A 27,984-nucleotide genomic window follows, 5' to 3' on the forward strand; every position below is an offset into this window, starting at 1 on the left:
TGTGGAAACTTTCAAATCAGGCGTCAGTGGCCAGACACGCCCCCTTTTGAAGAAAAAATTCTGTTCTAAAGTAGAACTATTCTACCTGACTAGAACTGCAGAAAAAAAAATGTGGAGAATTGCGATTTCTAAGATAGACCGTTCTCCACCAGTTGCTCCTAAAAATCAGGCGCAAATCATGTGGAAACTTGGGCCCAAAATTCCATTTGCCATATTCTTTCCCACTCACATAGCCTGTCTATATCCCCATGAAGCCTCTTTCTTTTTACAGAGCTCAAAAGGGACAGTGGGGGTGCAATTATAGTTAACGTGCTTTAAGAATTGAAAGATTTACATTTATATAGCGCCTTTCACGACCACCGGACACCTCAAAGCGCTTTACAGCCAATGAAGTACTTTTTGAAGTGCACTGCTGTAATGTGGGAAACGTGGCAGCCAATTTGCACACAGCAAGCTCCCACAAACAGCAATGTGATAATGACCTGTTTTGATTGACGGATTAATATTGGCCAGGACACCAGGGAGAATTCCCCTGCACATCTTCGAAACAGTGGCATGGGATCTTTTACATTCACCTGAGAGGGTAGACGGGGCCTCGGTTTGACGTCTCATTTGAAAGACATCACCTCCGACAGTGCAGCGCTCCCTCAGCCTCTTATCTCGGGAGCCTCTTATCAACAAAGGCAGACATTGATGCGGAGATTCAACATCGCCTCCAGTGCACCAATGCAGCCTTCGGCCGTCTGAGGAAAAGAGTGTTTGAAGACCAGGCCCTCAAATCTACCACCAAGCTCATGGTCTACAGGGCTGTAGTAATACCCGCCCTCCTGTATGGATCTGAGGCATGGATGATGTATAGAAGGCACCCCAAGTTGCTGGAGATATATCACCAACAATGTCTCCGCAAGATCCTGCAAATCCCCTGGGAGGACAGGCGTACCAACATCAGTGTCCCCAACCAGGCTAACACCCCCAATATTGAAGCACTGACCACACTCGATCAGCTTCGCTGGGCAGGCCACATAGTTTGCATGCCAGATACGAGACTCCCTAAGCAAATGCTTTATGCGGAGCTCCTTCATAGTAAACGAGCCAAAGGAGGACAGTGGAAACGTTACAAGGACACCCTCAAAGCCTCCCTGGTAAAGTGTGATATCATCACTGACATCTGGGAGACCCTGGCCGAAAACTGCCTGAGGTGGAGAAAGTGCATCCGGGACGGCGTTGAGCTCTTCGAGTCTCAACGCAAAGAGCATGAAGAGGCCAAGCACAGGCAGGGGAAGGAGCGCGCGGCAAACCAGCCCCGCCGACTCCTTTCCTCGACGAATGTCTGTCCCACCTGCAACAGGGTCTGTGGCTCTCTTATCGGACTGTTCAGCCATCAAAGAACTCACTTTGGGAGTGGAAGCAAGTCTTCCTCGATTCGAGGGACTGCCTATGATGATGATGCTCCCTCAGCATTGCACTTGGAGTGTCAGCCTAGATTTATAATGTGCTCAAGTCTCTGGAGTGGGACCTGAACCCACAACCTTCTGCCTGATGAAGAAGAGTTGGGAAGAGGTGGTGGGTAAGACACACAAACTTGCTCACCAGGTGTCAACAGCTGTGAGAACAGACAAGGCGCCACCTCTGGCCGCGCAGCGTCTCTGCACCTTGATTGACGTGCGTGCGAACCAATAGGCGCGCCGCCGAGAGACAGTCAGTTTCCATGACGTCGGGCGACCAATAGCGAGGCGGGGAAGGCGCGAGAGCGGGGGCGGGGGCGGGATTGGGTTGTTTCGGGAGGGGGGGGAGGAAAGAGAGAGAAAGTCACGTGAACGGGCGCTGCAAGATGGCGGCGGCGGAGGTGGAAGCTAGGTTGCTGTGAGCGACATCCTCGCCCTTCTTCAAAACAAAAGCTGAGCGGCTCCGCTCCCGTCAGTGAAAGTTTCATCTGCGCTCAAATCTCAGGTATTGCATTTCTTTTTCTGCCGCCGCCTCTCTCACACGATTTATGAGGTGATTATTTGTGGGGGAGGCGGTTGGACCTGTTAGCAGGGCTGGCCGTCTAATGGCGGGGTGAGAGCTGTCCTCTCCTCTCCCGGCCTCAGCTCACTCTCTCTCTGCTGGGGCGGCACACTGTGCATTTCAAGGTTTCTAACAACTTCTGGTGACATGATGTTGGACTTTCTGTTTTTACAATTATATAATTACATACACACGCACACATACCCATTAAATAAATGTGGGAAAGTTTCAGATCGGGTCCACAGAAACTTTTAAGACCTTTTTTTAAAAATAGAGAACTTGCATTTCTTGCAATTTCAAAAAATGCGGGACCTCCCAAAGTAGTTTTTTTGTGAAGTGGAGTCGCTGTTGTGATGTAGGGAAACGCAGCAGCCAATTTGCGCACTTATAAGGGCACGATTCACATCATATTCCCCAGACTGTTTACTCCCCAACCTCCTCTCCGTCCCCAAACATTTGCTTATGACCGTTTTAAGCAGGTAGTTGTTTCAAGTTCCCCCAGTTTCATTGAAAAGGTTAAGGTCCAAAGTTCAATGCCAGAGGGCCTTTAAACAATCTGGTGCATTGTTGAATGGTGTTTTTGAGATTTGTGGGAACGAAAGAAAGACTTGCATTTATACAGCGCCTTTCACAACCTCAGGATGTCCCAAAGTGCTTTACAACCAACAAAGTACTTTTTTGAAGAGTAGTCACTGTTATGTAGGGAACGTGGCAGCTAATTTTTGCATAGCAAAGTCCCACAAACAGCAATGTGATAATGGTCAGATAATCTGTTTTAGTGATGTTGATTGAGCGATAAATATTGGCCAGGACACGGGATAATTCCCCTGCTCTTCAAAATAGCGCCATGCGATCTTTTACGTCCACCTGAGAGGACAGATGGGACCTCGGTTTAATGTCTCACCCGAAAGACGGCACCTTCGACAGCACTGCACTGGAGTGTCAGCCTAGATTGTTGTGCTAGATTTTTAGAAGGATGTTCCCAGCCTTCAATCTCGTGTTTATAAGGACATGATCCACATCACATTTCCTAGACTGTTCTCTCTCCTCCCCCAAACATTTTCTTTTGACAGTCCCGGGATGGCGGGACTGACCTATCAAGAAAGATTGGATCAATTGGGCTTGTATTCACTGGAGTTCAGAAGAATGAGAGGGGACCTCATAGAAACGTTTAAAATTCTGACGGGTTTAGACAGGTTAGATGCAGAAAGAATGTTCCCAATGTTGGGGAGGTCCAGAACCAGGGGTCACAGTCTGAGGATAAGGGGTAAGCCATTTAGGACCGAGATGAGGAGAAACTTCTTCACCCAGAGAGTGGTGAACCTGTGGAATTCTCTACCACAGAAAGTAGTTGAGGCCAATTCACTAAATATATTCAAAAGGGAGTTAGATGAAGTCCTTACTACTCGGGGGATCAAGGGTTATGGCGAGAAAGCAGGAAGGGGGTACTGAAGTTTCATGTTCAGCCATGAACTCATTGAATGGCGGTGCAGGCTAGAAGGGCTGAATGGCCTGCTCCTGCACCTATTTTCTATGTTTCTATGTTTCTAAGCAGATAGTTGTTTCAAGTTCTCCCAGTTTTATTGAAAAAGTTAAGGTGCAAAGTTCAATGTTGGAGGGGCTTCAAACAATCTGGTGGGTTGTTTAATGGTCTTTGAGAGTTGTGGGAAATCTCTGATCTTGGACAGTAAAGGGAATCAGAGATGAAATCTTTGGTACTAATCCAAGTGCTTTACTATGTACGGTAGTCCAGTAATGTACATTTTTATCTGATTGTTCATGTGAGGTACTGTGGGAAGTTTTACTCTAAAGGTGTGATATAAATGCAAGTTGTTGTGGCAAACTGATGCTACGATACAAGTTTGATATGCTTACATTTTACTGGAAACACAATTGCTGCCGAAAGGTGCTGACCTTACACAGAATGAACCCACTTAGTACAAGTTTCCTATTTTTGCTTTAGGCTAGCAGCTAGAGGTCAACATGTATTTACTATTCTAATTTAGTTTACCTTTACAGTAGGAAAGAGAAAACTTGCATTCATATAGCAACATTCACGTCCTCAAGATGTCTCAAAATGTTCCATAGCCACTGAATGCCTTTTGAAATGTAGTCATTGGCTTATAGGCAAATGCAGCAGTCAATTGCACGGTCCCACAAATAGCAAATGCGATAAATAAGGTGATTTGTTTTAGTGGCGTCATTTTGAGGGATGACTGTTGGCTAAGACACTGGGGGAACTCTCCTACTGTTTTTGAATAGTGCCTTGGGATCTTTTATATCCAACTGAACATGTAAACAGGGCTACTGAGTAGCATCTCATCTGTAACACAGAAGGCTTAATTGTATTGGTACTGTTTGTTCAAACTGACTCGATAATTATTCATTGGCTCTTGAATTTTTAGTTAGATACAAGACTGTATTTTCTAATTCAGCTGTTGGATTGTTAAACTCGCGTGACCTTCATATCTGGGTAGAGACCATGATCCCACAACTTGCATCGGACTGCTGCAGTGTTAACAGTGCATCCAAGTAGACACAATGCTTTTATATTTAGAAAATAGCTTTTGCATTAATGTGCAGAGGGATAAAGTATCTTGTTTTCTTAAGGCTGCAACAAATTCATGCAACTCTGGTGATATCCAATGTCTAAGGTTGGCTATTGTAGTGTGATTGTTAAACCTTTGTTAATAAACCAATTATTTCTTGTTGCTATGAATTCTTAAGCAAAAAACCTGTGAAGCAAATACATTACTGTACAGCTATGAAGTTTTGTTAATGGAATTTAATCAGTATATCTAGTCTATGAAAATCTGTATCTATATTCTGTGTGGAAATCAATAAGTGTGTGTGTATGAATGTAAAAAAGTACTTTACTACGAGAAAATTTTGTACAATTTGCATCTATAAGGGCTGTGAAAAAGGCCCAGTACTAGAACGATGGACTTTAGTTTGATCATCTCCTATGCCTAGTGACACATGAGGTGACCTATTTCTTCTACTGTTTTCTGTCAGAGCAAGATATTTGACTCTGATCAGAGTATTATCTTACTTCCATCCAGCAAATAGTGGTTTTCCCCAGTTGGTGTTTATATTTGCCGCACTGAAACAGACTTGTTTTGCCTCCTGGATTTTATCTGAAATGAGAAAGCACTTTTGCGTCGACAGGCCGTTGTCCTGACTCAGTTACCTGCCAGGAGGACTGGTGGTCTGCCTCAAGACTGGCTCCTACTTATTACCCTATCTGGCTTTAGTGACCCTACCCCAAGTTATACTCCTCCCAACATAGCTCTCGGGGTCAGAGGAGAACGCAAGCCTTCCCACTATGTCAAAGGGCAGTCCCAAGGGAAGGAATTATAGATTTTGCTCGTCCAAGTATTGGTTTTGTTTGGGCTACGTAGCATTGCGAGGAATGTGAGATGATTAGTCCAATTCCTCAGCAAGCGTATTGGACTTCAAAATGTATTGGCTTAACTTGTTTTTTCTTTAGTATCTGGTGCCATATCATTGAGGAAGAAATAGCGGGACATCTAGATAGGAATAGTGCAATCAAGCAGACGCAACATGGATTCATGAAGGGGAAATCATGTTTAACTAATTTACTGGAATTCTTTGAGGATATAACAAGCATGGTGGATAGAGGTGTACCGATGGATGTGGTGTATTTAGATTTTCAAAAGGCATTCGATAAGGTGCCACACAAAAGGTTACTGCAAAAGATAAAGGTACGCGGGGTCAGTGGAAATGTATTAGCATGGATAGAGAATTGGCTGGCGAACAGAAAGCAGAGAGTCGGGATAAATGGGTCCTTTTCGGGTTGGAAATCGGTGGTTAGTGGTGTGCCACAGGGATCGGTGCTGGGACCACAACTGTTTACAATATACATAGATGACCTGGAAGAGGGGACAGAGTGTAGTGTAACAAAATTTGCAGATGACACAAAGATTAGTGGGAAAGCGGGTTGTGTAGAGGACACAGAGAGGCTGCAGAGAGATTTAGATAGGTTAAGTGAATGGGCTAAGGTTTGGCAGATGGAATATAATGTCGGAAAATGTGAGGTCATCCACCTTGGGGGAAAAAAAACAGTAAAAGGGAATATTATTTGAATGGGGAGAAATTACAACATGCTGCGGTGCAGAGGGACCTGGGGGTCCTTGTGCATGAAACTCTTTTAGGAGTTAACAGAAAAACATTAAACCGTGCCCCCCGATCTGGGGGAAACACCAATATTTACAATGCCATTTTTTTTTGGGCACAGAATCGAATTTTTTTTTTCCAAGTGCCCCCTATAAAAGGGGAGGGGGACGCTAAAAGTACCGGCAATTAAAACAAATTAACTTAAAAAAAACATAAAATCAAATTAAAATTTGGTTGCCGGGCGTGACGATGCACTCCAGTCCCTCCGGTAAAGTTAGTTTGCAGGTGCAGCAAGTAATCAGGAAGGCGAATGGAATGTTGGCCTTCATTGCGAGAGAGATGGAGTACAAAAGCAGGGAGGTCCTGCTGCAACTGTACAGGGTATTGGTGAGGCCGCACCTGGAGTAGTGTGCAGTTTTGGTCACCTTACTTAAGGAAGGATATACTAGCCTTGGAGTGGGTACAGAGACAATTCACTAGGCTGATTCCGGAGATGAGGGGGTTACCTTATGATGATAGATTGAGTAGACTGGGTCTTTACTCGTTGGAGTTCAGAAGGATGAGGGGTGATCTTATAGAAACATTTAAAATAATGAAAGGGATAGACAAGATAGAGGCAGAGAGGTTGTTTCCACTGGTCGGGGAGACTAGAACTAGGGCGCACAGCCTCAAAATATGGGGTAGCCAATTTAAAACCGAGTTGAGAAGGAATTTCTTCTCCCAGAGGGTTGTGAATCTGTGGAATTCTCTGCCCAAGGAAGCAGTTGAGGCGAGCTCATTGAATGTATTCAAGTCACAGATAGATAGATTTTTAACCAATAAGGGAATTAAGGGTTATGGGGAGCGGATGGGTAAGTGGAGCTGAGTCCACGGCCAGATCAGCCGTGATCTTGTTGAATGGCAGAGCAGGCTCGAGGGGCTAGATGGCTTACTCCTGTTCCTAATTCTTATGTTCTTATGTTCATATGCTATAAAGGCATCTAGCAACAAAAGTGACCTTTTGAGAGGTTCAGATTGCCACGCACTCTAAGAGCAAAGCTCAAAGCAGTCCAACGTCAACTGAACCTTGAGATATGCGACTACCTTGAGAGTGATATATTTGTAATTTTTTTTAATAGCTGCAGTCTGTGGAAGTCAAGGAGTTTCAATAATATCACAAAGTACAAATGCCAAACTTGACAGGTTTATGAATGTTTTCTAATTCCAAAAACATCCATGGAACACATTCAATGTGTACTGTACTTTTATCTGTAGGTGCAGTTCTCTGGGGCATTTCTGTTTTGTTTTGCAGGTGTCTTGGCCAAAGAGTCAGCCTCTTGCTGTTAAAACCATGTGATATGAACTATAGTTCTGTTGTGCATATGTTTTGTGACCTAGAATGTCATTATGCAGCTTTTATTTGATGGCATTTTTCAGTATTATAATTTAAAAATATATAAATATAGGCTTCACATTGTTCTGATTAATCTACTTTACGCTCTCTATAGCTTTCATATGCTTTCTATAATGGGGATCCCAAAACTGTTCGCAGTACTCTTATTTGTGAACTAACCAAATGTTTTGCATAAATTCATCATGACGACTTTACTCTTGTACCCTATTTATAAAATCTCAATTGTATGGGCCTTTTAATGGCTCTATCTACGTTAACTTGCACTTTCAGAGAATTATGTATTCTTGAACTCCAATCTTTGCCTTTCCATTAAGCATGTGCTTTTATTCCTTCAACTTTTAGAGTTTGTTTATTTTTTTGCATTCTTGACCTTGAATGGTTTGGGATTGTTCCTGAACTTTGTTCTGGCTCCCCCAATGACTCAGTGAATTTATCCTGAGAGTAGTTGTGCCATGCAGTCCGAGAAGGTGGTGTCCAGTCTGTGCAGGACAATGGGCGAGGTTATGCAGTCCAGTGCCCCCAAAATTGGCTGGGTTCATGTTCCGGGTTCTCTGCTGCAAGTGCTTGCATGGGTATCCGCGAAGCTCAGCTGTGATCCTCCCACAGCAATAGCCTACCAGCACTCATTGTAGAGGCTCACACATGGATAATGGGAACTTTGCTAGAGAGGAGGGCATGTGCCTGTGGAGCCATATGCAAGCCAATAGTGAACTCCTTTTAGAAGAAGGGCTGATGAGAAAAAGCATTGTTTTTATTACAGGCCTGATTGTTACATTGAGCTTAAGGAACTCTTAACACGCACATGCAAAGGAGTTATGAACTCATCTAATTTGTGGACTGCATCAAAATTATGTTTTTTAATGTAGTTAATGTATATTGAACGCTGGTTGCCATCAGCTGACAACTAGCATTGTTGAAGTTTTGTAACTATGGATTCCGAGCTGAAGCGGCATCACTTGCTCCCAGCTTTAGCCTTTTCTCTATTGGATATTCAGTTCGAACTTGAGTTTTGTGAAATTGTCCCCAAAGTATGGGGGTTTCTTTATAGTAAAATGTTCTAAATATAGCCATAAAAGTTAGAAAATATTTATCCAATTAAAAAGTGGTTAATTTTTAAAGTCTGTGCTGGCTGGTAGCTCCAGGACTTGTGTCCACAATCTAAGCCGAGACCTCAGTGCAATACTGGAAGTGGCATTTTTCAGATTAAACATTAAACAAAGACCATCTCAGACTGTTCAAATGGGCATAAAATCCCATGGCACTTTTGGACGAAGAGCAGGGTGTTGTATCGAATGACATAGAATGTATAGCACTGAAACAGGCCATTGTCCCTGTGTCACTGTCAGCATTTATTTTTCAACCAAAAGCACCAAAACAGATTAACTGGTCATTCGTCACATTGCTGCTTGTGAGACTTTGCTGTGTGCTAATTTGGCTGCCAAGTTTGACTATATAAGAACAGTGACTGCACTTCAGTTGTGAAGGGCTTTGGGACATCTAGAGGATGTGACGGGTGTTGTATAAATGCAAGTTAAATGGCCTCCAATTATCTAGGTATGGTACAAAAGCAAAATACTGCGGATGCTGGAATCTGAAATAAAAACAGAAAATGCTGGAAATCTCAGTGGGTCAGGCAGCATCTGTGGAGAGAAATGAGAGTTAACATTTCGGCTCTGTGACCCTTTGTCAGAACTGGAAAAGTTTGAGATGTGACAGATTCTTAAGGAAGTGCAGGGGCAGTGAAAGGGGGAGGGGAGGAAAGAACAAAAGGGAACGGTGGAAGGCAGGAGAGATTAAGAGACAAAAGGGATGATGGGCAAAAATGAGATGGTAATGGCACAAATTAGGAAAAAAAAGATGAGTCTAGATGGGGTGTGAATGGTAGAATCATCACCAGCTGCCGTGGGAAAGAGCAAAAAACAAGGGGCTATTTAAAAAAAAAAAAAAAAATGGGCAGAGGTTAGGGTCTGAAATTGTTGAACTCGATATTGATTCCAGAAGGCTGTAAAGTGATTAAACAGAAGATGAGGTGCTGTTCCTCGAGCTTGCGTTGAGCTTCATTGGAACAGTGTAAGGGGACGGAGAGGGTCGGAGTGGAGAGGTGAATTAAAGTGACGGGCGACCGAAAGCTCGGGGTCATGCTTACGGACTGAACAAAGGTGTTCTGCAAAGCGGTCACCCAATCTGCGTTTGGTCTTCCCAATGTGGAGAAGACCACATCGAATACAGTTTACTAAATTGAAAAAGAAGTTACAAGTAAATCGCTGTTTTACCTGGAAGGAGTGTTAGGGACCCTGGACAGTGGGAAGGGAGGAGGTAAAAGGGCAGGTGTTGCATCTCCTAGGTTTGTATGGGAAGGTGCCAAGGGGAGGGAATGCTGGGGGTGATTGCAGGGTGTCACGGAAGGAGCGGTCCCTTCGGAATGCTGAGAGAGGCGGGGAGGGCAAGATATGATTGGTGGTTGAATCACACTGGAGATGGCAGATGATGATTTGTTGAATGTGGAGGCTGCTGGGGTGAAAGGTGAGAACAAGGGGAACCCTGCCGTAGTTCTGGAAGGGAGGGGAAGGGGTGAGAGCAGAAGTGCGGGAAATAGAACGGACATGGTCGAGGGCCATGTTAACCACGGTGGGGGGGAATCCTCCGTTGAGGAAAAAAGAAGACATACCAGCGGCTCTAGTGTGGAAGGTGGCATCGTCAGAGCAGATGCGACGGAGAAACTGGGAGAATGGAAGAGAATCCTTACAGGATGCGGGTGGGAGGAAGTGTAGTCCAGGTAGCTGTGGGAGTCAGTGAGCTTATGGTGAATGTTTGACCATAGACTATCCCCAGAAATGGAGACAGAAGTTGAGCAAGGAACGAGTCAAAGATGGACCATGTGAAGGTGAGGGAAGGGTGGAAATTCGATACAAAGTGCAAAATATAGGTATGGTATTTGATTTTAAATGCAGTAATATCCTTGAGGATCCCTCTAACCTCTTGTTCAGTTTATAATGAGGAAAGATAGTTTATTTTTCTCCCCCTCTCCCATCACTCATGCACACTTGAATGTGTGAGGTAATTAATACATATTTGCGCAAAACTTTTTATCTTTCATTAGTTTTAACATTTACACTCTTCTACAGGGAATAGGGGTGGGAAGGCAGAGAAATGAGATTCATCATTATCACAGGCAGCCCCTCGGAATCGAGGAAGACTTGCTTCCACTCTTAGCATGAGTTCTTAGGTGGCTGTACAGTCCAATACGAGAACCACAGTCTCTGTCACAGGTGGGACAGACAGTGGTTGAAGGAAAGATGGGCAGGGAGTCTGGTTTGCCGCACGCTCCTTCCGCTGCCTGTGCTTGGTTTCTGCATGCTCTCGACGACAAGACTCGAGGAGCTCGGAGCCCTCCCGGATGCACTTCCTCCACTTAGGGCGGTCTGTGGCCAGGGACCCCCAGGTGCCGGTGGGGATGTCGCACTTTATCAGGGAGGCTTTGAGGGTGTCCTTGTAACGTTTCCTCTGCCCACCGTTGGCTCGTTTGCCACGGATGAGTTCGGAGTAGAGCGCTGGCTTTGGGAGTCTCGTGTCTGGCGTGCGAACTATGTGGCCTGCCCAGCGGAGCTGATCAAGTATAGTCAGTGCTTCAATTCTGGGGATGTTGGCCAGGACGAGGACGCTAATATTGGTGCGTCTGTCCTCCCAGGGGATTTGTAGGATCTTGCGGAGACATCGTTGTTATTTCTCCAGCGATTGAGATGTCTACTGTACATGGTCCACGTCTCTGAGCCATACAGGAGGGCGGGTATTACTACGGCCCTGTCGACCATGAGTTTGGTGACAGTTTTGAGGGCCTGGTCTTCAAACACTCTTTTCCTCAGGCTGCACTGGCGCACTGGAGGTGGTGTTGGATCTCGTCAATGCCTGCTCTTGTTGATGGGAGGCTCCCGAGATAAGGGAAGTGGTCCACGTTGTCCAGGGCCGTGCCGTGGATCTTGATATCTGGGGGGCAGTGCTGTGCGGCGAGGACAGGTTGGTGGAGGACCTTTGTCTTACTGGTGTTTAGCGTAAGGCCCATACTTTCATACGCCTCAGTAAATACGTTGACTACGTCCTGGAGTTCAGCCTCTATGTGTGCACAGACGCAGGCGTCGTCCGCGTACTGTAGCTCAACGACAGAGGTTGGGGTGGTCTTGGACCTGGCCTGGAGATGACGAAGGTTGAACAGCTTCCCACTGGTTCTGTAGTTTAGTTCCACTCCAGCGGGGAGCTTGTCAACTCTTCTTTCGGGAATAGGGGTGGGAAGGCGGAGAAATGAGATTAACGTCGTTAGCTCTTGCAGGCAAGCTGAATGCCCAACAAGTGTACCAAAATTGCTATGATGGAGAGCAGAGTGTGCAGTCTTCCAGGGCTGCATTCAACTGACTGACATACTTCCATCATTTAATACACATGGGGTAAAAATGAATACTTGCTTCAGGTGCACATTATTCAAATTGTGATCCTGTGACACCACAGATGCAGCATGTAACAATGTCTAATGTGACTGGAGTGAGATAGCAACTGCTGTGAAATTGTTTAGCATTTTGCTTTGTATCATTTTTATTTAATGTAAATTGCTTAGAAGAGTCGATTGCGAACTTTGGGTGTTGAATTGCGTAAATAAGTGTGCTCCTCCAAATGAATTTCCCTTTCAGAGTCAGCTCTTTCTGTTTGCTATTGGGCTGTTGTGCTGCTTTTATCTTTTTTCTCTTCTACAATATCACTTCTTGCTTCACCTGTGGGTGTATTTAAAATGTCGAGTCTGGCCTTAAGAAATAGGAGCAGGAGTAGGCCACTTGGACCCTCGAGTCTGCTCCGCCATTTAATAAGATCATGGCTGATCTGATCTTGGGCTCGGCTCCACTTCTCTGCCCACTCTTCATAACCCTTCACTCCCTTATCTTTCAAAAATCTGTCTATCTCCACCTTAAATATATTCAATGATCCAGCTCTCTGGGGAAGAGAATTCCATAAACTTTATATCAAATATTCATGCAATTTTCCATGCACATTATCTCCCATCTGTAGCCGACATGATCTTGACCTCTGTGGCTGAGGATGTGGGCAGATTGTGCCAGAGTAGCTAGCCCCAATAAGCACTCGGCCACTGATTTTCTCTCCTCTGCAGGAAGGTGCCATAGCTGCTCAGCGTCACTACATTGCACCCTTGGATATACACTATACCGTAGACAAATGTGGCTTCCTGATCGGTTTCTGGTTGTACACGATTACAAATCAAGATTGTGTTGCCATCAGACGTGTGAAATGCAAATAGGAAACTATTTTAGAATAATGCAGAAGATGGTTATCCTGATCAAATTGCTTCTTGCATATCAAAGATGATGTTGGCATAGATGTATAAAGTGTTTGAATTTTGCATGTACTTAGCACATGTGAGGATGTTACCTCTGTGTTGTAGGTTGCGGAGTTGTCATGGCAATGTTTGTGGAATACACTAGGTTTCTCCACAGTTGAAAAATTGAAAATATCTGTGGAAAATGTGTTTACATTGCAGACTTCATCTCCTTATATGGAGAATGAGTATTCTGGGTAAAATTATATCGCATAGCTCCTGTCTGGGCTGTACAATGTAGCCCAGGTATATTAACCAGTCTTGGACTATCTGTACAGAAAGACCACCTAACGACCTGAGTAAGTAAAGTCTTCAACCTGTAGCTATTGACTGTCTTCTAAAGATTCCCAGATGAAATGTGGCTCTAAAGTCTGTATTAAGGGCAGTCATTTTGGAAAGCAGGATCTAAAATAACGGGCGTTGAAAATAAATACTTCACAAAACGTCCTGGCCAATATTTATCCCTCAACCAACATTTCTAAAACAGATTATCTGCTCATTATCACAATTACTGTTTTTTGGAAGCTTGCTGTGTACAAATTAGCTGCTGTGTTTCCTACATTACAACAGTGCTACATTACTTCAAAAAGAGTACTTCATTGGCTGTAAAGCACTGTTGGAAGTTATGAAAGGCGTGAAATAATGCAATTCTTTTTAAAATTACCTATAAAATCAGATGTTGCTGGATCTTATTTCAAGAATTTGCTTTCTTCCCCAGTTTTCTTTTGTTTTTCTCAAAAGGCAATGATTCATGGGGTGTGATTCCATTTTATTTCTACTTCTGTGTATAGCACTAAGGGAGCCTTAAAAAAATTGCTATTGAGAGTATTGAAAGACCTGTTCTAATGGGAGTATTTCTATAATGTTTCGCGGTTTATGACTCACCTATTAAGAATCTGGGTTCCAAGAAAAATTCTGTTGACGTCAGAACGTTGTAAACTTCCGCTTGACAATAAGAGTGAAGCTTAATTACTTGTGATGTGGCAATTGTAGGAAATCGAAACGGCTTGATAGTTTAGCTTTGACTCAGGCCAGAGCTAATGGTTTATTGTTAGAATCCAGTTCTTCATATGCCAAAGAAAATGTGTTCATACTGCAGAGACTATTGTTACGATAATATATTTTATTTGTTACAGGGTAAGTTTGTGCTCATGGCTTTAAAGTTTCAGCAAAATGTAGAATTGAATGGATAAAATGATTCTGGAACTCTTGTCCAATAAGTTGCATTTATGCAATGGCCCTCATGCAAAAGAATGTTAGCACATTAGGAGGGGGAGAAGAGAACCCCAAGCAGGAGACACGTAAGGATTGTGGAGGGTGTGGGTAAACATAAGGACGTAAGAAATAGGAACAGGAGTAGGCCATTTGGCCCTTCGAGCCTGCTCTGCCATTCAATAAGATCATGGCTGATCTGATCTTGGCCTCAGCTCCACTTTCCTGCCTGTTCACCATAACCCTTAACTCCCCTGAAGTTCAAAAACCTGTATCTCCGCCTTGAATATATTCAATAACCCAGCCTCCACAACTCTCTGGGGTAGAGAATTCCAAAGATTTACGACCCACTGAAAGAAGAAATTCCTCCTCATCTTCACCCATGGCCGACCCCTTATTCTGAAACTAGTTCTAGATTCTCCCACGAGGTGAAACATTCTTTCAGCATCTACCCTGTCAAGCTTGTCAAATAAAAAGGAAGGTTAAGCTTTTTGAAGTGGAGCTCGTTTTGGAAAAGCATTACAAGTATGAAGGCATAATTGCTAAAAGGTGAGCCTCTGATGGAGCAGAGAGCTGGGCCAAGCTGTAATATGGAGTCAGAGGAGCGGAGGATGTGGGCCTGGGAAAGATTGCTGAAGCAAGTTGGAGCAAGACCGTGGATGGAATTGAAGGTGAAAACCTTGAAATTGCACTGGAGGGCAGCAAGGATATAGGTGCCTGTGCATGTCATTCAGTGTGGGAGAGAACATGAGCAGCAGAGTTCTGGATTAACTGGTGTCTGAAGACTAGAGAAGTTGTACATAATATTTGAGAAATCAATCTTGAGTAGTGGATGGCTGGATTAAGATTTTGGCAGCAAGAGAGAGGTAGGACTGTCTGGTTCAACCTGAGCATGCAGTCTGGGAGGCTGACGAGTTATGACACAGCCCTGTAGGTGGTAGTCTGAACCAAAGAGGATTGTTCTGTCGTGCCGAAATAAGGTTGGGCAAATCCACAACTTAATGTCAGACAGACCTCAAAGGAGACAACAGCCACTAAATTGATTGGTGAAGTAAAATGAGTTTGGTTGCTGACCCTGTGCTCTCGCTGGTGCTGCTGGGAGGTAACATGTAGATGATGAGAGCAAGGATGGAGACGTAGGTTTACACAGATGGCAGTGCAGGCATAGGAGGAAATATAGTGATTGCATTGAGACGAATCGGAATAACTGTTGTGAAGACAGACCATGGTGTAGAGGCAGTGCAGGAGGATGGAGTGGTTGATGGCAACAGAGAGATCAAGATGGGGCAACATGCTGCAATCACAGTCACATTAGGCATCACAGCTGATTTTGACTAGGGCAGTCTCAATATTGCAGATGGGTTGTAAGTTGGATTGAAGAAACCAAAAGGTAGTTGGGGTTAACCTTAACCCTGAATGCAGAATTTTATGGTGATGACTAATTTGGGGAGAGGAAGAGCAGTATGACAGCTCACGTGGGCCTTTTTAGGAGGGTTGAGAGAGTAGTTTTGAAAGGGGTGTGGATGGTGCAAGGGGATAGGGATAAGTTGCTGATGTAAGCTAACCTAAGACCTGGAAGCGGTGGATAGAGTTACGGGATCAGGTGATGGAATTCATGGACGAAATTCATGGAGAAATTGGAAATGAAAGGTGATGTGCAGACTTGACTTGGAAAGAGAGTAGACAAAGTAGTTGCAGACTTGGGCTTGTCTGTCACAATTAATATCTATGGGGAAGAAGACCTGAGGAGGAGGTTGACTGTGGCGAAAAGGAATTTAGGAATGTTCTTGCCTTGCAGATGATTCTGAAGGAAGTGTCTATGGAGAGGGAACGGCTGCTGAAACGACGAAAGGTCATCAACCTGAGACATTAACTCTGTTTCTCTCTCTACAGATTGCTGCCTGACCTGTCAACATTTTCTGTTCTTATTTCTGATTTCCAGCATCCGCAGTATATTGCTTTCGAACAGAATGGGGCTTGTTTCTCTAGGAAAGTGGTGTGAACTGATGGAGGTCCAAGATTATGATGGGGTTTGATAGGGTAGACATATACAAGATGTTTCCACTTGTGGGTGAGACTAGAAACTAATAAATCCAACTCAGATGATTCTGAAGGGCTATGGAGAGGGAACAGCTGCTTGAATGACAAAAGGTCATCGACCTGAAACATTAACTCTTTCTCTCTGACCTGCTGAGTATTTCCAGCATTTTCTGTTCTTATAGCAGCTTAAACTACCTGCAATAGTTGGCCCGCGTAGTTGATGCCTATGGTAATGGTAAATGGTTAGCCCTATTTACCCGAAATAGTCGGCTGTCTGGGACAAATGGGGACGCTATGGCCCCAAGTTTCCACACGCGGCAAAACAGGCACCCCTCTGAGCTGGACGCCCGTTTTTCGCGCCGAAAACGGCGGCTGAAAAAAAACGTGCTATTCTCGAGCGCTTTGCAGCTCGATGTCAGCTTGGCGCGGCGCCCAGGGGGCGGAGCCTACCACTCATGCCGATTTTGTAAGTCGGAGGGGGCGGGTACCATTTAAATGATTTTTTTTTCGTGCTGGCAACCGTGCGCGTTGGAGCGTTTGCGCACGCGCAGTGTGAAGGAAACATTGGCACTCGGCCATTTTTGTAGTTCTTTGCAGCTGTTCAATTTTTAACATTTTTTAATAAAACCACATTGCCCTTCCATGATCAGCACTGAGGCTTCTTGCAGCAGTGAGAAGGCTGCAGGAAGCCTCAGAAGTTGAGGCAGCCGTTTCCCGACGGGCCCGACTGACGGCAGGGGGGGGCCTCCACCCCTCCCCCCCGCCGTCGAGAATGGCTGCCTCAACTTCTGAGGCTTCCTGCAGTCTTCTCACTGCCTCCCCCCCGCTGCCGTCGGTCGGGCCCTCACTGCCTTCTCCCCCACCCCTGCCGTCGGGAACGGCTGCCTATTCCCTGCCTCCCCACCGCTGCCGCCGGTCAGGCCCTCACTGCCTCTCCTCTCCCCCCCCCCCCCCCCCCCTGCCGTCGGGAATGGCTGCCTCCTCACTGCCTCCCCCCACCCTGCTGTCGGGAACGGCTGCCTCAACTTGTGAGGCTTCCTGCAGCCATCTCCCTGCCTGAAGCACTTTCACACAGGTAGGAACATGGTTTATGTAATCTTTTCTTTGCTTATAAATTTTTATTCAGGTTGGAATTATTGTATAATATTTGTATAAGTATAACTAAGGATTTATTATAGAATTTAATGACTTCCCCCCCCCCCCCCAACCTCATTCCGGACGCCTAATTTGTAACCTGCGCCTGATTTTTTAATGTGTAGACAAGGTTTTTTCAGGCCTACAAAAATCTTCACTTGCTCCATTCTAAGTTAGTTTGGAGTACGTTTTCACTGTGGAAACTTTCAAAATTCTGTTCAAAAGTGAAACTGTTCTACATGACTAGAACTGCAGAAAACTTAAATGTGGAGAATTGCGATTTCTAAGATACTCTGTTCTCCACCAGTTGCTCCTAAAAATCAGGAGCAAATCATGTGGAAACTTGGGGCCTACAAGTGGTGGAGACTCTGGTCAGAGATGCAACGCAAGGTCCTACCATTATTGTTTGCCTCCCCTGAAAAGCCTTGTTGCGCTGAGATGAGGTAGGCAGATTCAAGTGATAGCTGGGTGCCCGAGAACTTGGATCATAGAAGCAGGATTTGAAATGAACTTGTGATCGAGACCAATATTTGGGGAAGTGCTCAAGTGACCATGGAGACGGGTTTGTGAATGCTTATGAGTTCAAATATGTCACAGCACAGTGCTCTTACAAATAGCTTACAAATTACCTCTGACAAACACATGCCTATGTATAACTTGTTTTTGTTGTGATGCCAGTGTTCATTTCCTCTTTTGTAGAACTGATGCTTTGCGCTGTTTGGAGGGAATGCTTATTTTTACCCTCGAGTTAATTCTGGGACATTATTCTCTAACTGAAAGCATGCTGTCAGTCCAGTGCCAATATTGGTTTACCTAAAACTGATGGGTTCAAGAGAACTGCACCGAGTAATTTGGCTGATCTCTACTTAATTGCCCCTGGTGGCATGGTCAAGATTGGGAACTCAGTAAATAGGGAAGTGAGAATTTGAATCCTGTGCCTGCTGCTCTGATATGGCACATTGGAGCACCTGAGAACTGCAGTAATGCTGTGCCTCAGGGCTGGGGATTTCGATCAGATTTTGATCCTGCTATGTGGTAATTCTACTAAGTAATTTTAGAAAACTGTGGCAGCTACCGTTTGGGAAAATAACTGCCTCACTAGCTTCACTTCCTGTGCTGATTCATCCTCAATCGCTTCAGGATAAATGTCCCAGCAATTTTGATGTTGATGGAACAATGCGCTATATGGAAAACAGCTGCAAATGTGCTGTTTATTATTCCACTGTGTTTTCTCTAGATCCTTGTGGAGGTAACCTGGCAATTAAATTTAATATCTGTACGGTAGTTTCTGTTCAGCCGTAAATTGAGCTGTCCGATTGTGCAATCAGAATTCCTGATACATGGTGTTGGCTAAATGTGTTGTTGCTCAGGTGAAAAGGTTATGACAGTTACAACATAGTCAGGATATAACTGTATATGTAATCATACATCTGTGGATTACTGTTGCTCTTTATCCCTCATTCGCTTGTCCTGATGACATTTGACTGCTACCTGTACTTAACTATGGAAACACAGGCTTCTGGTACATTGCCCAAATGGCTATCCTTAATGATTCTGTCTACCTCCTGACTGTTGGCAGGTTGTCTGACTGTGGGGAGCTTCAGGTACTGAGCTCCTACCTGATGCCCACCCAGAGACGCTCAAAAGTGGGAACCTCAGCGAATTATTCTTTGACTTTGGGGCATGGAAGCTCCCTGTACTAATTCTATCGCCATAAAGACAGAAGTCAGCTAACAACACAGACTTTGGATCAAAACCATGATCTTGCTGGTCTGTGTGGCTCTTGTACCACATCAAGTATTGGATTCACCCATTCAGCCACCAAGGCACTGCTTTTCATTTTGGAACTATTTACAAATGGATGGCTGCATTTGAGTTTTGTAGTAGTAAATTGCAGAAAACCCTCGTTTTGAAGGGAAGTTTGGAGACAGGCAGGGGAGAGAGAGGAGAGGGGGTTGCCAAATTATAATGCAGAGCCACCTATTGATATTGGCTCCTAAATTTTCAGTTTTACTTCCCTGGTAAAGCTGGCCCATTTATTTATGCTGTGCTGGAGTTGGAACAGCTGTGCACAAAGTACTGGAACATGAATACATTTAGAACATAAGAATTAGGAGCAGGAGTAGCCCATTCGGCCCCTCAAGCCTGCTCCGCCATTCAGTAAGATCACGGCTGATTTTCGACCTGAACTCCCATTTTCCCGCCCGATCTCCATATCCCTTGATTCCGCTTGAGTCCAAAAATCTATCGATCTCTGCCTTGAATATACTCAACGATTCAGCATCCAATTTAGTCCCTGTACATCCCAGATAGAAACAGGTAATGGAGGAGCCACAGTGTCGGTAATTTGTGGTAAAATGTGCGTCGTTTCTTGAGCAAGGAGCAACAGTAACACCCAGCAGTTTTTGGGATACCACTGAGTTTGCTGAATAACACAGCTGCATTTTGTTAGATGATCAAGATAGTATTGAGGTTAGTAATGGAACAAAAACTTCAGGATGTGAGCCCAATATTACAATTACTCCACCTTTATTAGACACTGACTATCATCCTACAAATAACATTGCTATTAGCGCGAATGAATCCTGGAAGAATCACACGTCACTCGGGTCGGTTCCAAATGTCAAAATGGTTTTATTTCCGCCGGCGGGGAGAAAGCCTCTGGGTAACTCCAGGCACTCTTCTCCACTGAACAAAGAAATTAATCGATACTTGAATGTTTTGCAACAGTTTGCTACAGTTACTCACCCCATTTTGGCTGGACACAATCCAATCATAACGGGTATAGATTACATATCGGTTTCTTTGGGCCAATGGAATTAGCCCCCAAGCAGCAGGGGACTGTGGGATCACCATGTTTAGCTAGGGGCTTACTCATGGTCTTGTGATGTTCTCCAGACCCCCTTATCTACTCTCCTTGGGTTCTGTTTACGCCTAACCTCCTTAAAACAGTTACAGAATCCCATTATTCAGTAGAACAGTTACAGGAATCCCATTGTTCAGTATTCTACCAGGACGTCTTGTCTGGGGGTTGCTGATTAGAGACATTCTGCTGAGCGCGCCCTTTTGAGTGTTTCTGTGAGGAAATGCAGTTACATCAGTTAACTAGGAATGTAGTCAAGTTGGCTAGCTAAGTTCCCCTAATGCTTTGCAGAATCTTTGGCAGCCATTATCTATATATATATATATATATACACACACACACACACACACACACACACACACACATACCCTGTGTGCCTTTGCCTTTGGAAGCGCTCTACAACAGTCTCCCCTTTCGGTAAGGGACTAGTTCTTGTCCTCTTTAACCGACAAAATTTGTTATAATTTGTTTCCCCATTTATGTTTTTATGTACCTCCCGGTACTCCCTGTCTCAACGTGCTGGCCAGTCACGTGGTTTCGGGAGTTCCAGTTGCTTAGATCAAATTGATATAGTTCAAATTCCCCTGGCCCTCTGCTAGACAGATCTCCTTATTTACTTGAGCTCTGGTTCTGATTCTCCTTTGTCATTCATAATGCCTGCAGGATCGACAGGCCATAACACCTTATGTTAGTGCCAAGGCCAGCTGTACCCTGACCAGTATGTGCGATATTATTCGAATCCAGGGGTGGATGTTACATTCATCCCCCAGTCCCAAACCCTCCTCCACCAACTCTGATTTTGTAACTCTGTATCGGTATCCTTTTCCAGTATTTCAATCTTTGTCTGTGATTGGTGGTAAAGCTTGACAGACTGGCTCACTGAGTCTTAGTTTCCTTAGTACCTCGGCTAAATGTGGGATAGGGGCCTGCTCTGGCTCATCATAATCCTGCAGGTGATGGTGGAGCTGATCGGTGAAGTTAATGATTTCGCTACCTCGGCGTCTAACGCGGATAATGTGGGCTCGTCCAATAGTAACAGGTCGTAGAGGCGTAAAGCAAAAGTTTGGCTGTGGGATCTGGCATTGTAGGCCATTGTATTGATAAGAGCGTTCCGTGGTAGAGACACAGTACTTCCCTTTGCCTCCGTAACTTGCTCTGGCAAAGCGTGTGGGGGCAGGTACTATTTCTAATATGCATCCGTCGGTTCGGTTGAACCCACACTCGTCTAGTTCTCCTTGTCCCACCAGGTGAGGGCACATTGTGATGTCACCCCTCTGCTTGCATCCCGTTAGGGAGATCCCATAGAGTGTGTTGTCTCTGCGGACAGATAGTAATGGAGGGAGGTGTTTTCCCGTATGACACCAATATTTTCCAGTTGATAAAGGGGAAACGACCCCGAGTCTTGTGTGACTATGGGGATCATCAGGACTATTCCCACTCTAGCTGCTTTGCCCATTTGCGAGTCTGGGATCACTGGGTATACTCTGGTTAGTCCCTTCAGAGAACAATTATCCAATGTCCCCTTCTGTTTGGCCAATTGAGCCAGATGTGGGCTGTCAATCCAGTCTGGCATCTCCCCCCTTTGGATCTGATCAAGGTTGTGTCGTATCTGTCCCACCATCCATAAACCATAAGTGTGACACAGTTGTCCCTGTGTGAGCTTTCCAGCGCCTTCCTTCTCTGTCGATAAGGCGATTAATTGTTTTGACATGAGCTTCTAGGACTGAAATTCCATCCAGTTGGATTTCTGCGCCCTCACTTCCTAGTTTAGCTTGATCTTCCTGATTCTGCCTTGCCCGTTCTAATAATCCTTTCATCACCCCCTTAAGTTGCTCCACCTTTTCGTTTAGCCCTTGTATATCCAGCGAGTTTACTATGGAGGTTCCGGTATTAAAACCGGTAGTAGCACCATTAACTATTCCCCTCTTAGTCCTGTGAACTGGCTCCTGTCCTCGGAATCTACTGGCACCCATGGCATCGGCAGCCTGCTGCATTACAACTTTACTCAATACCTTGCCTGTTCCGTACAATATTCCAGCATTTGTATCCCTGAGATATTGATCAGAACACGAACAATTTCATGCTTAACATTATCATATAATAATTCACCTCCGTTGAACAGTACGATCCCATTTTCCGGTCCCTTAGTAGTTGTGGGACATGGCAATTTTTCAGGCTGTGTGGAGGTTATTATGAGGCGCGGCGTCGGGGAAGGCGAAAAGCATACATACAAAGATACGGCGGCTGCCCCTACCACCACCTCATACCCGCACACCCCACCACCCCCTTTCGGTAGGTAATCGTTGGTTGGGGCTTGGCAAAGGGGTGCACAAATTATTCCAAAAGTACATTTATTGCGCCCTCTGGCCTCCCTTCTCCCGAGGCAGCTGACCCTGGTACCCGTGGAGCATTGCACGCATACTTTGTCCTTGTTTGAGTGTACTTGCAGCCATGCGTTAAAATAAGTTCTGTCCTTGCTCCAGTCCTTGGCTGCTGGGATGCATAATCTGTCAGTTAAATTAAACCGAGCCCAATAGTTCATGTAGCTGTGTACTTCCTGCGTGTGTTGTCGTCCGTCTGTGTCATCCAGTGCTTGCGTGGGCCTCAAGGTTCCCAGTATCATGAGTCTCCAGAGCTGAAGTAGCCGCTGCTGTGCCACCTCGGTGGGTGTCTTATCTGCAAATTTTAAACAGATAGCCTGGTCGTTGCCAGATGTTAGGTTCTGGTCTACTTGTGTCGCGGTCACTCTGTGGAATCGGAGGCAAGGGTTAGGTTCTCCATATTCTTTATAGTCGTACCATCTCTATCACTTCATGTCCCTGTCTGGGCTGCTGTCGGTTTTGCATTTGAGCCTGCTGTGCTCGAGCCTGCACGATGACCCATCTAAATATTATCCAAACTCCAATCAACACCAATGCCACCATCATTCCTCCAAACATCCCATCCTTTAATGTGCTTCGCCACTCCTGATATTTCATGGCATACCAGGCGGCCTCCCTGATGGGTACTACTTCTGGTTCAGCCATTGTCCCCTTGATTATATATTTTTAGTAGGACCAATGTTTCCACCGGCCCTTTCCTTTCATATCGACACATGCACATGTGTCGCTAGTCAGAATGATGTCGTAAGGTCCGGTCTATTTCGCGGCAAATCCTGTTTGTTCAGGGGTGACTCATACTAAATCCTTGTCACCTATCTGTTGAAGGTGTGGGTCGGCCTTCCCTTGGTCTTGAGTCTCTAGGTCTCATATGGTCTGTTGATCCCTCACTTCTCGTCGTAATTCTTTTAGCCGTGAATCTAATTGTTTTACATATTGTTTAATCCAGTCTCGCAAGGGTTCCATGTCCTCCCCACCCACTAATAATTTCAGGGCGTTTCATGGCCCTCCCTGTCATTAGTTCGAAGGGCGTCAGACCTGTCGTTCGATTGGGGATGGCTCTGAGTCTCATTAATATGCAGGATAGGACATCCACCCATTCCTTCCCTGTCTCAGTTATGACCTTAGCGATCGTGGTCTTAAGGGTGCGGTTCATTCGTTCCATCATCCCTGAACTCTGGGGCTGGTATGAGATATGGAACCGTTGTCGGATTCCCAATAAACCACACGCCCACTTCGTGATTTGTCCTGTGAAGTGTGTACCTTGATCTGAATCAATTTGAAGGGATACTCCCCAGCGTGGGATTATGTCAAAGGCGAGAATATGTGCTACGGTGGCGGCCCCGCAGTCCTGGGTGGGAAATGCCTCAACCTATCGGGTGAACTGATCAATGATTACCAGGCAGTATCTCTCCCCCTTGCTATCTGGTAGAGGCCCAGTAAAATCGATCTGCAGGTTTTCCCACGGACTCTTGGGGCGTGGCTGATGTGCCATCTTAACCTTTATGTTTCTTTCTATTCGTCTGTACAGCTGCTAAAATTATCTTTTTCCTGTCCTCACTTATTTTAGTGAGCTGGCTAACTTTATCTTCCAGCTCCTTGCATTCTTTAGTTTCCTCGGGTCCTAATCCTAACCCTGTTCGTGCGGGATATAAATTTGGACCAGATTCCTCTGTCCATTCTCTTTTTATACTTGCATCCTCTTGCCTTTTGTCACTTTCTCTGTCCGTGAATCCTGGAAGAATCACTCGTCACTCGGGTCGGTTCCAAACGTCGAAACGGTTTTATTTACGCTGGCGGGGAGAAAGCTTCTGGGTAACTCCAGGCACTTTTCTCCCCGCCGGCGTAAATAAAACCGTTTTGGCGTTTGGAGCCGACCTGAGTGACGAGTGATTCTTCCAGGATTCATTCGCGCTAACAATTGCTAACAAAGTTCCTCACAGGACTGGAACATTATAACACTTGAGTATCGTTCATATGCATGAATTTTATGAGTTTTGCCTGGGAGTATTAATTTTAAATTGGGTGGGCCAAGCAGCCTGCCTCCAATACGAATAAATATATATTTTTTGATATTTAAAGCCTTTTTTGTAATAAATAAAACAGGGTAGCTTTTTGGCAGAGGAAGTGATTGAGGGAGCTCTGTGTGTGTCAGAGAGGTGGGGGTGGGTGGGAGTTGGGAGAGAGAAAACAGAATATGATACTTTTCAAACCTCTGGATCAACCAGATGGACTGCATGGTCTTTTCCACTTGTCCTTAAACTATACACCTTTTGATATTGGCTCCTAAATGTTCAGTTTTACTTCCCTGGTAAAAGTGGCCTAATTTATTTTTGCTGTGCTGGGGTTAGCACAGCTGTGCACATAGTATAGTATAAAACACAGTTTCTGGAGCACATTCCTCACTAAAAGTAGCTTTTCATTGGCTTGGACATCTAACATACCAGTCATCTTTTAGCTACTGAAAGTAAATGCCAATTGGCATTTGATACTAAATGTGAGGAAAACATTGTTCTATACATGTACATCTACTTGGAAATGGACTGAGACTCATCAAACCCATTTGTAAATTTATTAGTGCATCAGTTGCAATTTGCAAAACTGAATTTGGAGATTTTTTTGAAATCTTCTGCTGAAAGGTACATCTCCAAAAAGATCAAAAACTGCAATGTGGTATGAGAAATGTATTGCTCTGTTTAGTGTAGAGGACGAGACTGGGGAATTAGTAATGGGGAACATGGAGATGGCAGAAACTCTGAACAAATATTTTGTATCAGTCTTTACGGTAGAGGACACTAACAATATTCCAACAGTGGATAGTCAAGGGGCTATGGGGGGGGAGGAACTTAACACACCACTTCTAAGGAGGTGGTACTCTGCAAGATAATGGGACTAAAGGCAGATAAATCCCCTGGACCTGATGGCTTGCATCCTAGGGTCTTAAGAGAAATAGTGGCAGGGATTGTGGATGCATTTGTTGGAATTTACCAAAGTTCCCTGGATTCTGGGGACGTCCCAGCGGATTGGAAAACTGCAAATATAATGCCCTTATTTAAAAAAGGAGGCAGACAAAAAGCAGGAAAATATAGACCAGTTAGCCTAATGTCTGTGGTTGGGAAGATGTTGGAGTCCATTAAAGAAGCAGTGGCAGGACATTTGGAAAAGCAGAATTCAGTCAGGTAGAGTCAGCGTGGTTTTATGAATGGGAAGTCATGTTTGACAAATTTGCTAGAATTCTTTGAGGATGTAATGAACAGGGTGGATAAAGGGGAACCAGTGGATGTGGTGTATTTGGACTTCCAGAAGGCATTTGACAAGGTACCACATGAAATGTTACTGCACAAGATACAAGTTCACGGGATTGGGGGAAATATATTAGCATGCATAGAGGATTGGCTAACTAACAGAAAACAGTGTGTTGGGATAAATGATTCATTCTTGGGTTGGCAATCAGTAACCAATGGGGTGCCCCTGGGATCAGTGATGGGACCCCAACTATTTACAATCTATATTAATGACTTGGAAGAAGAGACTGTGAGTGTAACATAGCCAAGTTTCCTGACGATACAAAGATGGGAGGAAAAGCAATGTGTGAGGAGGTCACAAATAATCTGCAAAAGGACGTAGACAGGCTAAGTGAATGGACAAAAATTTGACACATGGAGTGTAATGTTGGAAAGTGTGAGGTCATGCACTTTTGCAGAAAAAAATCAAAGAGCAAGTTATTATTTAAATCATCATCATAGGCAGTCCCTCGATTCGAGGATGACTTGCTTCCACGCTAAAAAGTTCACAAGTGTTTCAATGAAGGATCTAATATTCCAGGTCTCGAACTAAATCTTGAAGGATGGAAGATGCCCCTGCTTGGATTTTTTTTGTTGTGTGGTGGCCGTTGCACACCAGAAATGGAGAAAGATTGCAAAGTGCTGCAGTACAGTGGGATCTGTGGGTACAAAAAGGTAGTATGTAGGTACAACAAGTGATCAGGAGGGCCAATGGAATAAAAGCAGGGAAGTCTTGCTACAGTTGTACAGGCTATTGGTGAGGCCACACCTGGAATACTGCGTGTAGATTTGGGTTCCATATAAGGATATACTTGCTTTGGAGGCAGTTCAGAGAAGGTTAGCTAGGTTGATTCTGGAGACGAGGGGGTTGACTTATGAGGAAAGGTTGAGTAGGTTGGGCCTCTACTTACTGGAATTCAGAAGGGCGAGAGGTGATCTTATCGAAACGTATAAGATTATGAGGGGGCTTGACAAGGTGGATGCAGAGAGGATGTTTCCACTGATAGAGGAGACTAGAACTAGAGGGCATAAAATTGAGAGGAGGAGAAATTTCTTCGGAGGGTTGTGGATCTGTGGAATTTTCTGCCTCAGAGAGCTGTGGAAGCTGGGACATTGAATAAATTTAAGACAGAAATAGACAGTTTCTTAAACGATAAGGGGTTATGGAGAGCGGGCATGGAAGTGGACCTGAGGCCGTGATCGTATTAATTGGTGGAGCAGGCTCGAGGGGCCGTATGGCCTATTTCTGCTCCTATTTCTTATGTTCGCGCGCGTGTGTGTGTGTGTGTGTGTGTGTATCGCCCCGACCTTCCCACTCCTCTGTACCTGGGCCCTGCCGATGTTCCTGCCCACGCTCCAAAACGACGACCGGAATTTTGATGATGTCACCCAGTCGCACATCTCAAAAACGTCGCATACTTGGAGTAGCTCGCGCTGGAGGTTGACGTGGTACACTGCTCCAGCTTTTTTATGCCCGACCTGCAGAGCTGTTCTCTTGCAGGTTGGGGGGCCACGATGTCCCAGGCCCGCGTTTGAATGTTTATGGTGGAGAAGCGCCGAGAGATCGTGGCGGAGGTGTGACAGATTAGGGTACGGGGCCCAGAAGAGCCGAGGACTCGGGCAGCACGGGCCAGCCCACACTGCGATATTTGCACGCTAAGTCCGTGCAGCAGAGCAGGTCTCCAGTCGTCTTGGTTAATCCTTGCCACTGGACCAAGACCGAGCTCTGTCAAGCCCGTGTGGTGGCTGGTGTGCAATGGTCACCACACTTTAAAAAAAATTCACACACAGGCATCTTCCACCCCCTCAACTGGAGTTCAGGACCGGAACATTGGGTCCTTCATCGAAACACCTGTGAACTCTTGGAAGCAAGTCATCCTGGTTCGAGGGACCGCAGATGATGATGTCGCAGTTAAACATAATCTACCCGCTATTATGAGGTACAGATACTGAAATGAACTTTTGATAGCTTTGTTAATACGGATTCTCTTTCCCTCAATCTGTTTCAGCGAATACGCTGACACACGAGCACCTTGCCTTTTCTGTAAAGGACCTTTATTGAAGATTCTCCGGCCGGGACTTGTCAAGACAAAGGAACACTCTCAATCAGAGCCTGTTTACCTTCCCCTGGACAAGTCCCTTTTCAGTGTGAAAAGCAC

At 45.0% G+C, this 27,984-nt stretch overlaps 1 protein-coding gene across 1 annotated transcript in view; it reads left to right on the forward strand.

The window, feature by feature from the left end:
- The first annotated feature begins 1,862 nt into the window (after nucleotides 1-1,862).
- LOC139277597 (E3 ubiquitin-protein ligase Itchy-like) overlaps nucleotides 1,863-27,984 on the forward strand; it is a 112,971-nt gene continuing 86,849 nt past the window's right edge. The window contains exon 1 of the mRNA XM_070896274.1: nucleotides 1,863-1,950. The gene's annotated coding sequence lies outside the window, so the exon portion shown is untranslated. The remainder of the gene's footprint in view (nucleotides 1,951-27,984) is intronic.

Source organism: Pristiophorus japonicus, chromosome 12 (assembly GCF_044704955.1).
Source record: "Pristiophorus japonicus isolate sPriJap1 chromosome 12, sPriJap1.hap1, whole genome shotgun sequence".
Taxonomy (NCBI): domain Eukaryota; kingdom Metazoa; phylum Chordata; class Chondrichthyes; family Pristiophoridae; genus Pristiophorus; species Pristiophorus japonicus.